The 12,367-nt window shown below is 42.0% G+C and overlaps 10 non-coding genes across 10 annotated transcripts; all 10 read left to right on the top strand.

Moving 5' to 3' along the window:
• Positions 1-3,818: 3,818 nt before the first annotated feature.
• Positions 3,819-3,890, top strand: trnaa-cgc (transfer RNA alanine (anticodon CGC)). The gene has a single exon. It is a non-coding gene; the product is annotated as a tRNA-Ala (tRNA).
• A 469-nt stretch (positions 3,891-4,359) lies between these two features.
• On the top strand, positions 4,360-4,431 carry trnat-ugu (transfer RNA threonine (anticodon UGU)). The gene has a single exon. It is a non-coding gene; the product is annotated as a tRNA-Thr (tRNA).
• A 1,372-nt stretch (positions 4,432-5,803) lies between these two features.
• On the top strand, positions 5,804-5,875 carry trnaa-cgc (transfer RNA alanine (anticodon CGC)). The gene has a single exon. It is a non-coding gene; the product is annotated as a tRNA-Ala (tRNA).
• Positions 5,876-6,354: 479 nt separating this feature from the next.
• trnat-ugu (transfer RNA threonine (anticodon UGU)) lies at positions 6,355-6,426 on the top strand. Its single transcript has one exon. It is a non-coding gene; the product is annotated as a tRNA-Thr (tRNA).
• Positions 6,427-7,790: 1,364 nt separating this feature from the next.
• On the top strand, positions 7,791-7,862 carry trnaa-cgc (transfer RNA alanine (anticodon CGC)). Its single transcript has one exon. It is a non-coding gene; the product is annotated as a tRNA-Ala (tRNA).
• A 467-nt stretch (positions 7,863-8,329) lies between these two features.
• trnat-ugu (transfer RNA threonine (anticodon UGU)) lies at positions 8,330-8,401 on the top strand. The gene has a single exon. It is a non-coding gene; the product is annotated as a tRNA-Thr (tRNA).
• A 1,363-nt stretch (positions 8,402-9,764) lies between these two features.
• Positions 9,765-9,836, top strand: trnaa-cgc (transfer RNA alanine (anticodon CGC)). The gene has a single exon. It is a non-coding gene; the product is annotated as a tRNA-Ala (tRNA).
• Positions 9,837-10,305: 469 nt separating this feature from the next.
• Positions 10,306-10,377, top strand: trnat-ugu (transfer RNA threonine (anticodon UGU)). The gene has a single exon. It is a non-coding gene; the product is annotated as a tRNA-Thr (tRNA).
• A 1,366-nt stretch (positions 10,378-11,743) lies between these two features.
• On the top strand, positions 11,744-11,815 carry trnaa-cgc (transfer RNA alanine (anticodon CGC)). Its single transcript has one exon. It is a non-coding gene; the product is annotated as a tRNA-Ala (tRNA).
• Positions 11,816-12,283: 468 nt separating this feature from the next.
• Positions 12,284-12,355, top strand: trnat-ugu (transfer RNA threonine (anticodon UGU)). The gene has a single exon. It is a non-coding gene; the product is annotated as a tRNA-Thr (tRNA).
• The last annotated feature ends 12 nt before the right edge of the window (positions 12,356-12,367 follow it).

Consider the following 12,367-nt stretch of genomic DNA (forward strand, 5'->3'; position numbering starts at 1 on the left):
TTTTAAAGAATGACCAGGCATCCTCAACTGACGGGATGAGGTCAATGTCCTTCCAGGATACCCGGGCCAGGTCGATTAGAAAGGCCTGCTCACAGAAGTGTTTTAGGGAGCGTTTGACAGTGATGAGGGGTGGTCGTTTGACTGCGGCTCCGTGGCGGATACATGCAATGAGGCAGTGATCGCTGAGATCCTGGTTGAAGACAGCGGAGGTGTATTTGGAGGGCCAGTTGGTCAGGATGACGTCTATGAGGGTGCCCTTGTTTACAGAGTTAGGGTTGTACCTGGTGGGTTCCTTGATGATTTGAGTGAGATTGAGGGCATCTAGCTTACATTGTAGGACTGCCGGGGTGTTAAGCATATCCCAGTTTAGGTCACCTAACGGAACAAACTCTGAAGCTAGATGGGGGGCGATCAATTCACAAATGGTGTCCAGGGCACAGCTGGGAGCTGAGGGTGGCCGGTAGCAGGCGGCAACAGTGAGAGACTTATTTCTGGAGAGGGTAATTTTCAAAATTAGTAGTTCGAACTGTTTGGGTATGGACCTGGAAAGTATGACATTACTTTGCAGGCTATCTCTGCAGTAGACTGCAACTCCGCCACCCTTTGGTAGTTCTATCTTGACGGAAGATGTTATAGTTGGGTATGGAAATCTCTGAATTTTTGGTGGCCTTCCTGAGCCAGGATTCAGACACGGCAAGGACATCAGGGTTAGCAGAGTGTGCTAAAGCAGTGAGTAAAACAAACTTAGGGAGGAGGCTTCTGATGTTGACATGCATAAAACCAAGGCTTTTTCGATCACAGAAGTCAACAAATGAGGGTACCTGGGGACATGCAGGGCCTGTGTTTACCTCCACATCACCCGCGGAACAGAGAAGGAGTAGTATGAGGGTGCGGCTAAAGGCTATCAAAACTGGTCGCCTAGAGCGTTGGGGGCAGAGGATAAGAGGAGCAGGTTTCTGGGCATGGTAGAATATATTCAGGGCATAATGCGCAGACAGGGGTATGGTGGGGTGCGGGTACAGCGGAGGTAAGCCCAGGCACTGGGTGATGATGAGACAGGTTGTATCTCTGGACATGCTGGTTGTAATGGGTGAGGTCACCGCATGTGTGGGAGGTGGGACAAAGGAGGTAACAGGGGTATGCAGAGTGGGTCTAGGGGCTCCATTGTGAACTAAAACAATTATAACTAACCTGAACAACAGTATACAAGGCATATTGACATCTGAGAGAGACATACAGCGAGGCATACAGTAATCACAGGTGTTGAATTTGGAAAGCTAGCTAAAAACAGTAGGCGAGGCTAATCCGCTAGCACAACAAACAGCAGGTAAACTGGCGTTGACTAGGCAACGGGGCCGACAGGTAAGACAAACAAGCAGAAAGGAGTACCGTGATTAATGGACAGTCCAGCGTGCGTCAGCTATGTAGCCAAGAGATCAGTGTCCAGGGGGCAGCAGTGGATGGGCAGGGGGGCTGGGCTGGCGAGTGTTATCCAGGTTTTAAAAAAAACTAACAATGACTAACTAGCTTGTAGCTAGTTAGCTGGTTAGCGTCTGGAGGTTCTTGAGTGTGTCATAAAAATAAAAATAAGAGTAAAAGTAATAGCGATTCCGTATCACATTGGGTGAGGCAGGTTTCCGGAAGGTATAAACAAATTAAAAATCAAAAAGAGATAGGGTTAGGGTTAGGGTTAGGGTTAGAAAGTAAATGGGGTCAGAGAGTGATTGGGACGCGGTGGTTCAGACGGTTAGCAGGCCTGTGCTAACAAGCTAACAGTTCGTAGGCCCGAGCTAGACAAGGTAGCAGTTAGCGGACCGGAGCTTGACAAGCTAGCCGTTAGCAGGCCGAATTAGCAAGCATGGAGATAGCGAGGGCTAGAGAGTTAACCTTTGGGGGACGTCGCGATGGGGTGAGTCTGTTTATTCCTCTTCATGCGGTGAGCTGGAGATACAGCGATTCAGAAAGCTCGCGGGCCTTGGCCAGCAGATGGATCTTTGGCGATGTCGCAGCGGAAAAGCCTGTTGAAACCCCCTCGGACGATTATGTCGGCGGACCAGTCGTGATGGATCGGCGGGGCTCCGTGTCGGCAGTAGAGGGTCAGTAGAGGGTCCAGGCCAATTGGCAAATTAGGTATTTTTGGACCTCTTCGGCTAGTCGGGAGATGGGCTTAGCTCGAGGCTAGCTCCAGGCTAACTGGTGCTTGCTCTGGGACAGAGACGTTAGCCAGGAGTAGCCACTCGGATTGCAGCTAGCTATTTACGATGATCCGGTATAAAGGTTCAGAGCTTGCGGTAGGAATCCGGAGATGTGGTAGAGAAAAAGCAGTCTGATATGCTTTGGGTAGATGTCGCGCTGGTGTCCTAGTTAGCGTTGAAGACCACTAGCAGTGGCTAGCTAGTAGCTAGTTAGCGGCTAGCTTCTGATGAGGGTTCCGATTCTAAAGTATAGAAAAAGCAGATCCGTACCACATTGGGTGATGCGGGTTGCAGGAGAGTATATTCAGCCTGTAGTTGGAAAGTGAGATTAAAATATGTACGAAATATATACAGAAAAAAAACGAGGAAAAACTATATTTACACTATACAGGACGGGACAAGACAAAACACACGTCCGACTGCTACGCCATCTGGGCATCCATCCATTTTGCACAACTCTACTTTCCAGAATGTTGACATTTTAAGAAGGAAATAGATGTGCTAAGTCATCTGTTTTTGTAAACTGAAGCACATGTGTTCAAACCTTGTTCGACGTTTATGGAAGCTAGATGATATTATGGAAATGTACTTTCATTAGAACAGTGTAAAGAAAAGGTCAATTGTATTGATATGGCCACTACGACCTGTATGCTCTAGTCGGCTGGCCCTCGCTACATATTCGTCACCAGACCCACTCGCTCCAGGTCATCTTTTTAGTCTATGCTAGGTAAAGCTCCGCCTTATCTCAGCTCACTGGTCACGATAACAACACCCACCCGTAGCACGCGCTCCAGCAGGTATATCTCACTGGTCATCCCCAAAGCCAACACCTCCTTTGGCCGCCTTTCCTTCCAGTTCTCTGCTGACAATGACTAGAACGAATTGCAAAAATCGCTGAAGCTGGAGACATATTCCCTCACTAACTTTCAGTGTTGCCAACTTAGCGACTTAGTCGCTGTATTTAGCAAGTATGAATACTTGCAGACATTTTCATTTTACTCACTTTTTGTCTCTTCCACAATGTTATTCCTCACTCCTACAGTGTCCATCACAATTACATGCACAATTATGCAAATTAGGTGATGACATCATTTAGCAACTTCTAGCGACTTTTAGGACAGCCAATAGCTACTTTCCTTACTGAGGTGTTGGCAACACTGCTAACTTTAAACATTGGCTATCTGAGCAGCTAACTGATCGCTGCAGCTGTACAAAGCCCATCTGTAAATAGCCCACCCAATCTACCTATCTAATCCCCATATTGTTTTAATTTACTTTCTGCTCTTTGCACACCAGTATTTCTACTTGCACATCATCATCTGCTCATCTATCACTCCAGTGTTAATTTGCTAAATTGTAAATACTTCGCTACAATGGCCTATTTATTGCCTTACCTCCATTTGCACGCACTGTATATAGACTTTCTTTTTTTCTTCTATTGTGTTATTGACTGTACGCTTGGTTATTCCATCTGTAACTCTGTGTTGTTGTTTGTGTTGCGCTGCTTTGCTTTATCTTGGCCAGGTCGCAGTTGAAAATGAAAACTTGTTCTCAACTGGCTTAGGTGGTTAATTATAGGTGAAATTTAAAAAAAATAAGAAACATTTTTTTCTATCACAGAAAGGGGATGTAGCTCAGTGGTAGAGCGCATGCTTCGCATGTATGAGGTCCTGGGTTCAATCCCCAGCTTCTCCATAACATTTTTTGCAATGACCCATCTCCTTCTTTCCAGAATGTTGAAATTCTCAGCAGGAAACAGAGATGTGCTGAATAATTCGCGCCCTTAATCTGAAGAACATGTGTTCAATCCCTGTTCTTCCATTTATGGAACAGAAGTGGCATGGTTGCCAACTTCAATTGCATCATTTTCAAAAACTGAAGTTCATGGGTTAGATGACTGTCCATACTTGCTTGTATTTAGAATTTCTGCTATCATTTCATTGTAGTTTCAATGGAGTGGTGTATATAAAAAGTACATTGTATTAATATTGCATTTTATCTGCAAATAAAATGGTATCGAAGCTCAGAGGGGGAGTGCATGCTATTTATGTATGAGGTCCTTGGTTCAATCCCAAGGTTCTCCACTGAGTTTATTTGTCTGCCAAATTCACATTACACAACTGCTACTTTCCAGAATGTTGATAAATATCTTACAGAATAGAGTGGCATGGTGGCCAAGTGGTAAGGCGTTGGTCTTGTAAACCGAAGATCATGGGTTCAAATCCCATCTGTGCCTTACTGGAAGATACCTGGTACCAAGGAAAGGTTCTTTCACTGGAGGACTTTGAAGAAAAAAAACTTTTCTCAAAATGGCAACCCTGCTATGATGTAGTAAGGGGATGTGTCTCTACGGTAGAGCTAATACTTGAAATGCATGCGGTCTGAAGTTAATCCCCAAATTCTCTGATGAGTATATTTAGTTGTAAAATTAGCTTTTGCACAACTCTACTTTCCAGAATGTTGACATTTTAAGAAGGAAATAGATGTGCTAAGTCATCTGTTTTTGTAAACTGAAGCACATGGGTTCAATCCTTGTTCGACGTTTATGGAAGCTAGATGATATTATGGAAATGTACTTTCATTAGAACAGTGTAAAGAAAAGGTCAATTGTATTGATATGGCCACTACGACCTGTATGCTCTAGTCGGCTGGCCCTCGCTACATATTCGTCGCCAGACCCACTCGCTCCAGGTCATCTTTTTAGTCTCTGCTAGGTAAAGCTCCGCCTTATCTCAGCTCACTGGTCACGATTAACAACACCCACCCGTAGCACGCGCTCCAGCAGGTATATCTCACTGGTCATCCCCAAAGCCAACACCTCCTTTGGCCGCCTTTCCTTCCAGTTCTCTGCTGACAATGACTAGAACGAATTGCAAAAATCGCTGAAGCTGGAGACATATTCCCTCACTAACTTTCAGTGTTGCCAACTTAGCGACTTAGTCGCTGTATTTAGCAAGTATGAATACTTGCAGACATTTTCATTTTACTCACTTTTTGTCTCTTCCACAATGTTATTCCTCACTCCTACAGTGTCCATCACAATTACATGCACAATTATGCAAATTAGGTGATGACATCATTTAGCAACTTCTAGCGACTTTTAGGACAGCCAATAGCTACTTTCCTTACTGAGGTGTTGGCAACACTGCTAACTTTAAACATTGGCTATCTGAGCAGCTAACTGATCGCTGCAGCTGTACAAAGCCCATCTGTAAATAGCCCACCCAATCTACCTATCTAATCCCCATATTGTTTTAATTTACTTTCTGCTCTTTGCACACCAGTATTTCTACTTGCACATCATCATCTGCTCATCTATCACTCCAGTGTTAATTTGCTAAATTGTAAATACTTCGCTACAATGGCCTATTTATTGCCTTACCTCCATTTGCACGCACTGTATATAGACTTTCTTTTTTCTTCTATTGTGTTATTGACTGTACGCTTGTTTATTCCATCTGTAACTCTGTGTTGTTGTTTGTGTTGCGCTGCTTTGCTTTATCTTGGCCAGGTCGCAGTTGAAAATGAAAACTTGTTCTCAACTGGCTTAGCTGGTTAATTATAGGTGAAATTTAAAAAAATAAGAAACATTTTTTCTTTCACAGAAAGGGGATGTAGCTCAGTGGTAGAGCGCATGCTTCGCATGTATGAGGTCCTGGGTTCAATCCCCAGCTTCTCCATAACATTTTTTGCAATGACCCATCTCCTTCTTTCCAGAATGTTGAAATTCTCAGCAGGAAACAGAGATGTGCTGAATAATTTGCGCTTGTAATCTGAAGAACATGTGTTCAATCCCTGTTCTTCCATTTATGGAACAGAAGTGGCATGGTTGCCAACTTCAATTGCATCATTTTCAAAAACTGAAGTTCATGGGTTAGATGACTGTCCATACTTGCTTGTATTTAGAATTTCTGCTATCATTTCATTGTAGTTTCAATGGAGTGGTGTATATAAAAAGTACATTGTATTAATATTGCATTTTATCTGCAAATAAAATGGTATCGAAGCTCAGAGGGGGAGTGCATGCTATTTATGTATGAGGTCCTTGGTTCAATCCCAAGGTTCTCCACTGAGTTTATTTGTGTGCCAAATTCACATTACACAACTCCTACTTTCCAGAATGTTGATAAATATCTTGCAGAATGTTGATAAATAGAGTGGCATGGTGGCCAAGCGGTAAGGAGTTGGTCTTGTAAACCGAAGATCATGGGTTCAAATCCCATCTGTGCCTTACTGAAAGATACCTGGTACCAAGGAAAGGTTCTTTCATTGGATGACTTTGAAGAAAAAAAGTTTTCTCAAAATGGCAACCCTGCTATGATATAGTAAGGGGATGTGTCTCTGAGCTACTACTTGAAATGCATGCGGTCTGAAGTTAATCCCCAAATTCTCTGATGAGTATATTTAGTTGTGAAATTAGCTTTTGCACAACTCTACTTTCCAGAATGTTGACATTTTAAGAAGGAAATAGATGTGCTAAGTCATCTGTTTTTGTAAACTGAAGCACATGGGTTCAATCCTTGTTCGACGTTTATGGAAGCTAGATGATATTATGGAAATGTACTTTCATTAGAACAGTGTAAAGAAAAGGTCAATTGTATTGATATGGCCACTACGACCTGTATGCTCTAGTCGGCTGGCCCTCGCTACATATTCATCGCCAGACCCACTCGCTCCAGGTCATCTTTTTAGTCTATGCTAGGTAAAGCTCCGCCTTATCTCAGCTCACTGGTCACGATAACAACCCCACCCGTAGCACGCGCTCCAGCAGGTATATCTCACTGGTCATCCCCAAAGCCAACACCTCCTTTGGCCGCCTTTCCTTACAGTTCTCTGCTGACAATGACTAGAACGAATTGCAAAAATCGCTGAAGCTGGAGACATATTCCCTCACTAACTTTCAGTGTTGCCAACTTAGCGACTTAGTCACTGTATTTAGCAAGTATGAATACTTGCAGACATTTTCATTTTCTCACTTTTTGTCTCTTCCACAATGTTATTCCTCACTCCTACAGTGTCCATCACAATTACATGCACAATTATGCAAATTAGGTGATGACATCATTTAGCAACTTCTAGCGACTTTTAGGACAGCCAATAGCTACTTTCCTTACTGAGGTGTTGGCAACACTGCTAACTTTAAACATTGGCTATCTGAGCAGCTAACTGATCGCTGCAGCTGTACAAAGCCCATCTGTAAATAGCCCACCCAATCTACCTACCTAATCCCCATATTGTTTTAATTTACTTTCTGCTCTTTGCACACCAGTATTTCTACTTGCACATCATCATCTGCTCATCTATCACTCCAGTGTTAATTTGCTAAATTGTAAATACTTCGCTACAATGGCCTATTTATTGCCTTACCTCCATTTGCACGCACTGTATATAGACTTTCTTTTTTTCTTCTATTGTGTTATTGACTGTAACGCTTGTTTATTCCATCTGTAACTCTGTGTTGTTGTTTGTGTTGCGCTGCTTTGCTTTATCTTGGCCAGGTCGCAGTTGAAAATGAAAACTTGTTCTCAACTGGCTTACCTGGTTAATTATAGGTGAAATTTAAAAAAATAAGAAACATTTTTTCTTTCACAGAAAGGGGATGTAGCTCAGTGGTAGAGCGCATGCTTCGCATGTATGAGGTCCTGGGTTCAATCCCCAGCTTCTCCATAACATTTTTGCATTGACCCATCTCCTTCTTTCCAGAATGTTGAAATTCTCAGCAGGAAACAGAGATGTGCTGAATAATTTGCGCTTGTAATCTGAAGAACATGTGTTCAATCCCTGTTCTTACATTTATGGAACAGAAGTGGCATGGTTGCCAACTTCAATTGCATCATTTTCAAAAACTGAAGTTCATGGGTTAGATGACTGTCCATACTTGCTTGTATTTAGAATTTCTGCTATCATTTCATTGTAGTTTCAATGGAGTGGTGTATATAAAAAGTACATTGTATTAATATTGCATTTTATCTGCAAATAAAATGGTATCGAAGCTCAGAGGGGAGTGCATGCTATTTATGTATGAGGTCCTTGGTTCAATCCCAAGGTTCTCCACTGAGTTTATTTGTGTGCCAAATTCACATTACACAACTCCTACTTTCCAGAATGTTGATAAATATCTTGCAGCATAGAGTGGCATGGTGGCCAAGCGGTAAGGCGTTGGTCTTGTAAACCGAAGATCATGGGTTCAAATCCCATCTGTGCCTTACTGAAAGATACCTGGTACCAAGGAAAGGTTCTTTCATTGGATGACTTTGAAGAAAAAAAGTTTTCTCAAAATGGCAACCCTGCTATGATATAGTAAGGGGATGTGTCTCTGAGCTACTACTTGAAATGCATGCGGTCTGAAGTTAATCCCCAAATTCTCTGATGAGTATATTTAGTTGTGAAATTAGCTTTTGCACAACTCTACTTTCCAGAATGTTGACATTTTAAGAAGGAAATAGATGTGCTAAGTCATCTGTTTTTGTAAACTGAAGCACATGGGTTCAATCCTTGTTCGACGTTTATGGAAGCTAGATGATATTATGGAAATGTACTTTCATTAGAACAGTGTAAAGAAAAGGTCAATTGTATTGATATGGCCACTACGACCTGTATGCTCTAGTCGGCTGGCCCTCGCTACATATTCATCGCCAGACCCACTCGCTCCAGGTCATCTTTTTAGTCTATGCTAGGTAAAGCTCCGCCTTATCTCAGCTCACTGGTCACGATAACAACCCCCACCCGTAGCACGCGCTCCAGCAGGTATATCTCACTGGTCATCCCCAAAGCCAACACCTCCTTTGGCCGCCTTTCCTTACAGTTCTCTGCTGACAATGACTGGAACGAATTGCAAAAATCGCTGAAGCTGGAGACATATTCCCTCACTAACTTTCAGTGTTGCCAACTTAGCGACTTAGTCACTGTATTTAGCAAGTATGAATACTTGCAGACATTTTCATTTTCTCACTTTTTGTCTCTTCCACAATGTTATTCCTCACTCCTACAGTGTCCATCACAATTACATGCACAATTATGCAAATTAGGTGATGACATCATTTAGCAACTTCTAGCGACTTTTAGGACAGCCAATAGCTACTTTCCTTACTGAGGTGTTGGCAACACTGCTAACTTTAAACATCGGCTATCTGAGCAGCTAACTGATCGCTGCAGCTGTACAAAGCCCATCTGTAAATAGCCCACCCAATCTACCTACCTAATCCCCATATTGTTTTAATTTACTTTCTGCTCTTTGCACACCAGTATTTCTACTTGCACATCATCATCTGCTCATCTATCACTCCAGTGTTAATTTGCTAAATTGTAAATACTTTGCTACAATGGCCTATTTATTGCCTTACCTCCATTTGCACGCACTGTATATAGACTTTCTTTTTTCTTCTATTGTGTTATTGACTGTACGCTTGTTTATTCCATCTGTAACTCTGTGTTGTTGTTTGTGTTGCGCTGCTTTGCTTTATCTTGGCCAGGTCGCAGTTGAATATGAAAACTTGTTCTCAACTGGCTTACCTGGTTAATTATAGGTGAAATTTAAAAAAATAAGAAACATTTTTTCTTTCACAGAAAGGGGATGTAGCTCAGTGGTAGAGCGCATGCTTCGCATGTATGAGGTCCTGGGTTCAATCCCCAGCTTCTCCATAACATTTTTGCATTGACCCATCTCCTTCTTTCCAGAATGTTGAAATTCTCAGCAGGAAACAGAGATGTGCTGAATAATTTGCGCTTGTAATCTGAAGAACATGTGTTCAATCCCTGTTCTTACATTTATGGAACAGAAGTGGCATGGTTGCCAACTTCAATTGCATCATTTTCAAAAACTGAAGTTCATGGGTTAGATGACTGTCCATACTTGCTTGTATTTAGAATTGCTGCTATCATTTCATTGTAGTTTCAATGGAGTGGTGTATATAAAAAGTACATTGTATTAATATTGCATTTTATCTGCAAATAAAATGGTATCGAAGCTCAGAGGGGAGTGCATGCTATTTATGTATGAGGTCCTTGGTTCAATCCCAAGGTTCTCTCCACTGAGTTTATTTGTGTGCCAAATTCACATTACACAACTCCTACTTTCCAGAATGTTGATAAATATCTTGCAGCATAGAGTGGCATGGTGGCCAAGCGGTAAGGCGTTGGTCTTGTAAACCGAAGATCATGGGTTCAAATCCCATCTGTGCCTTACTGAAAGATACCTGGTACCAAGGAAAGGTTCTTTCATTGGATGACTTTGAAGAAAAAAGTTTTCTCAAAATGGCAACCCTGCTATGATATAGTAAGGGGATGTGTCTCTGAGCTACTACTTGAAATGCATGCGGTCTGAAGTTAATCCCCAAATTCTCTGATGAGTATATTTAGTTGTGAAATTAGCTTTTGCACAACTCTACTTTCCAGAATGTTGACATTTTAAGAAGGAAATAGATGTGCTAAGTCATCTGTTTTTGTAAACTGAAGCACATGGGTTCAATCCTTGTTCGACGTTTATGGAAGCTAGATGATATTATGGAAATGTACTTTCATTAGAACAGTGTAAAGAAAAGGTCAATTGTATTGATATGGCCACTACGACCTGTATGCTCTAGTCGGCTGGCCCTCGCTACATATTCATCGCCAGACCGACTCGCTCCAGGTCATCTTTTTAGTCTATGCTAGGTAAAGCTCCGCCTTATCTCAGCTCACTGGTCACGATAACAACCCCCACCCGTAGCACGCGCTCCAGCAGGTATATCTCACTGGTCATCCCCCAAAGCCAACACCTCCTTTGGCCGCCTTTCCTTACAGTTCTCTGCTGACAATGACTGGAACGAATTGCAAAAATCGCTGAAGCTGGAGACATATTCCCTCACTAACTTTCAGTGTTGCCAACTTAGCGACTTAGTCACTGTATTTAGCAAGTATGAATACTTGCAGACATTTTCATTTTTCTCACTTTTTGTCTCTTCCACAATGTTATTCCTCACTCCTACAGTGTCCATCACAATTACATGCACAATTATGCAAATTAGGTGATGACATCATTTAGCAACTTCTAGCGACTTTTAGGACAGCCAATAGCTACTTTCCTTACTGAGGTGTTGGCAACACTGCTAACTTTAAACATCGGCTATCTGAGCAGCTAACTGATCGCTGCAGCTGTACAAAGCCCATCTGTAAATAGCCCACCCAATCTACCTACCTAATCCCCATATTGTTTTAATTTACTTTCTGCTCTTTGCACACCAGTATTTCTACTTGCACATCATCATCTGCTCATCTATCACTCCAGTGTTAATTTGCTAAATTGTAAATACTTTGCTACAATGGCCTATTTATTGCCTTACCTCCATTTGCACGCACTGTATATAGACTTTCTTTTTTTCTTCTATTGTGTTATTGACTGTACGCTTGTTTATTCCATCTGTAACTCTGTGTTGTTGTTTGTGTTGCGCTGCTTTGCTTTATCTTGGCCAGGTCGCAGTTGAATATGAAAACTTGTTCTCAACTGGCTTACCTGGTTAATTATAGGTGAAATTTAAAAAAATAAGAAACATTTTTTTCTTTCACAGAAAGGGGATGTAGCTCAGTGGTAGAGCGCATGCTTCGCATGTATGAGGTCCTGGGTTCAATCCCCAGCTTCTCCATAACAATTTTTGCATTGACCCATCTCCTTCTTTCCAGAATGTTGAAATTCTCAGCAGGAAACAGAGATGTGCTGAATAATTTGCGCTTGTAATCTGAAGAACATGTGTTCAATCCCTGTTCGTACATTTATGGAACAGAAGTGGCATGGTTGCCAACTTCAATTGCATCATTTTCAAAAACTGAAGTTCATGGGTTAGATGACTGTCCATACTTGCTTGTATTTAGAATTGCTGCTATCATTTCATTGTAGTTTCAATGGAGTGGTGTATATAAAAAGTACATTGTATTAATATTGCATTTTATCTGCAAATAAAATGGTATCGAAGCTCAGAGGGGAGTGCATGCTATTTATGTATGAGGTCCTTGGTTCAATCCCAAGGTTCTCCACTGAGTTTATTTGTGTGCCAAATTCACATTACACAACTCCTACTTTCCAGAATGTTGATAAATATCTTGCAGCATAGAGTGGCATGGTGGCCAAGCGGTAAGGCGTCGGTCTTGTAAACCGAAGATCATGGGTTCAAATCCCATCTGTGCCTTACTGAAAGATA

The sequence above is a fragment of the Oncorhynchus nerka genome, unplaced genomic scaffold (assembly GCF_034236695.1).
Source record: "Oncorhynchus nerka isolate Pitt River unplaced genomic scaffold, Oner_Uvic_2.0 unplaced_scaffold_1843, whole genome shotgun sequence".
NCBI classification, from domain to species: Eukaryota; Metazoa; Chordata; class Actinopteri; order Salmoniformes; family Salmonidae; genus Oncorhynchus; species Oncorhynchus nerka.